This window comes from Fukomys damarensis, unplaced genomic scaffold, assembly GCF_012274545.1.
Source record: "Fukomys damarensis isolate Sample0158 unplaced genomic scaffold, DMR_v1.0_HiC HiC_scaffold_12, whole genome shotgun sequence".
Lineage (NCBI taxonomy): Eukaryota > Metazoa > Chordata > Mammalia > Rodentia > Bathyergidae > Fukomys > Fukomys damarensis.
In genome coordinates, this window is record NW_022900924.1 from 55,408,233 (window position 1) to 55,411,194 (window position 2,962).

The 2,962-nt window shown below is 56.2% G+C and overlaps 1 protein-coding gene across 1 annotated transcript in view; it reads right to left on the reverse strand.

Annotated features, from left to right (window-relative positions):
• Positions 1-2,532, reverse strand: part of LOC104862388 (C-C chemokine receptor type 5) — a 5,345-nt gene extending 2,813 nt beyond the window's left edge. Inside the window, exon 1 of the mRNA XM_033762624.1 lies at positions 2,329-2,532. The gene's annotated coding sequence lies outside the window, so the exon portion shown is untranslated. The remainder of the gene's footprint in view (positions 1-2,328) is intronic.
• Positions 2,533-2,962: the final 430 nt, after the last annotated feature.

Below are 2,962 nucleotides of genomic sequence, written 5' to 3' on the forward strand. Positions count from 1 at the left end.
CCCCGCACAGAGCCCCGCCTGGCCTGCTGCTTTGCGGCTTGGCTCTCAGGGACCTGGTGCTTGGCAGCATGAACTCAAGACCCAGAGGATCGGAGAGAAGCCCCACAGAGACCCAGCGTGGCAGAGTCCCAAGCTCACCCTCAGAGTGCTCATTGTCTAACTTATTATTTGAGAAAAACGTCCTGTTGCTTGCGGCCCCAAGCATTCCGAGGCCCTCTTGGCTTCCTGCCGCCATCGCCGGCCCAGACTTTTCCTGCCCAGACTACGGGGCAGGCCGGTGTCTGACGCCTGCTCTTTGCTCCCACTCCGTCCTTTTGCTCTTTTCCTTTCAAGCCCCTTGGTTTCTGGGAGGAAGCGCGCGTCTGACCGCTTACTAGTGCTCTTCCTTGGCGTCTCCTGCACTGCCCTCGACATCTCCGTGCCCTGGCACCCCCTGCGGCCATCCGCTCTGTTATCTTTGCCTCATCTGCGTCTCCCCTGCATGCTGGGGCCGCCCTAGCGCTGTCTTCAAACTCCGCCGTTCTCCTCCGCTGAGTCGAACCTGTGTGTCTCCCCGTGGATTTAGTTGGGATTTATAAGGCGCCCTTAGGATCTCTGCTCTGTTCCAGACCCTGGAGTCAGTAGGAATCTTGACAGCCCCAACGCAGCACCCCCTTTTCCTAGTCACTGCATTTCCCTGCATTGCCTGAGGAGCAGGCTCTGCCATTTCCCGGGTCCATGGCTTTTTAGGGAAGGAGGGGCCAGACCTGGGTTCCAGTCCCACCTCAGCACCGAGCTGTGACCTGAGGCCAGTGAAACCTCCAGCCCTGCTCCTCTCTGCTGAGCGACCCCCAAGGCTGGCCGAGAGGGAGGCTGATCTGCGCAGCAGATCTGCCCCGCACGCCCCTCCCACTGGTCCCCAGCACCTCCTGGCCTTGCTGTTACTTCCTCCTGCCTGGTCCCTAGAGGCCTGCTTTTCTCAGCCTGAGCCCTCAGCAGACCCCGGGGCTTGTGTCTCAGAGACCTCGCCCAAACGCCTGGCGTTTCCAGGCCTTCCTTCAGTGTCTTCTCTAATCGAGTCTCAGATCCCCAGGGCTGTGCTTGCCCCACAGCCATCTTCTCTCCTGTCCCCCAAATTCACCTTTCCTTCATGCTTCTTTGCTTTTCTATCCATTTGTCCCTCTGCCTAAAAACGACTGGTGAGCTCCTATTCATCCTTCAACACCTCCTGCTCTTGTTCCCCTTCTCTATGAAGATTACTCTGCCTTCTCTGTGCAGTCGCTCTCACATCATAACAGCTCCTGCATCTCACATTATGTTCACACACTTCAGCCCCTCAAGGTCAAGGTCTGAGCCATGTTTCTGTCTCCAGCTCTTATGATTTCATTGAGCTAAAAAATGGTCACCGAGGGGCCAGGGATTTAGCTCAGCGGTTTGGTGGCCTGCCTTGCAAACGCAAGGACCTGAGTTCAATCCCTGGTACCAAAAAAAAAAAAAAAAAAAAACAAACAAACAAACAAAATGGTCACCGAATGAGTTCACGACTCTTTGTAATAACAATGATTATTATTATAACCCTAACATCAACAGGGTGTGGTTGGTAACATATTTCCCCGGGCGGTGACAGTGGACTTTTCCTCATCATCCCACAGCTTATCCGCCTGTCTTGCTGTGGATCCCCACATTTCTCAGGCTTGCACCCCACGGGACTGGACTGCTGCAGAGCAGGAGGTAAAGACCTCTGAAGGAGGTGGGGGAAGAGAGCTGCAGCTGCCCACGGCCTCCCACTGTGCTCATTTCTCGAGGGCTGCTGCAGCTGCAGGTGCACACAGAGATGGGCATGTGTGAACTCACCTGGGCCCTGCACCTGTGCAGGCTGCTGCACCTGTGCAGCAGTTAGCCAAGTGCCTGACACCTGCGGGCCCAGGTGAGCTCAGCCCCAAGGACACTGCCTCCAGGAGGAACAGCCTTGGCCATTCTGGGTGAGGGCATTGAATTCCCGCCCATGTGGGCCAGGGGCGTATATATGCAGGCAGAAGGCTCCTCCAGCTCCTGCCTGCCCAGGAGGCACAGTGAGCTGGGAGACTGGCAGAGTGGCTGCCTCCATGGCTGCTGGAGTCCACTTTTCCCTGTCACCTCAGCCCCGGGGAAGGCTGCACCCTGCACGCCCTGCCTGCCTGGCCTCACTGTCGCCTGGTCTCCCCCCGAGCCCGGGTGCACCTGACACCTCCCCGCCTGCCTCTCCGGTCTGTTCCCACAGGGTCAGGCTGAGTGCACCTGGCCCTGCAGTTGCAGCTCTGCCTTGGCTTCCTGGATCCCCAAAGTCATGCACAGAAACCCACCGCTCACCGGGGTGGTTTCTTCCAGGTGCCCTCTCAGCAACAGAAGCAGTCAGATCTGGAGGTAGAAACTTCGTGTGCAGAAGTAGGAAATCGAGTTTCCTGCAGAGAGAGAAGGCGGAGATATAAGGGCGAGTGATGGTGAAGATGTGAAAAAAAAAAATTGAAAAGATGCAGTTCTTCTTTTTCCAGCCAGGAAGGTTGTACGCTGGGCTGAGATCTCCAGAGCAGGATTAGTTTTGAAATCTTGCTTATGCAACCCCGAGTGTGAGTCAGGCCCTCCCCCCAGTCTAACGACTGTGGCTTCCTTATCTGTGTCTGTCTTTGGGCTCTTCCACAACCTGCCCTCCTCCCCTCAGAGCTCTGCTGGATGGAACTCGAGAACCAAGCGATTGCAGGGGAGAGATGGGCGGGGGAGATGAAGCCGTGTGTACCCTGCGTTAGTGTGGATTCAGGACCTGGTTAGAAAGTTTACTTTGATAAAACCTCCTAATGAAAGGGAACATGGGATGCCCCCAGTCACCCAGGTCCTGCTCCTCTGAAAGCAGTTTTGTGGAAAGACACAAAACTCGACCACATGGGCTCACACTTGGGAACATCCTTAAAACCCCACAGACCTTCGAGCCAGGCCCTGGAACTTTCTG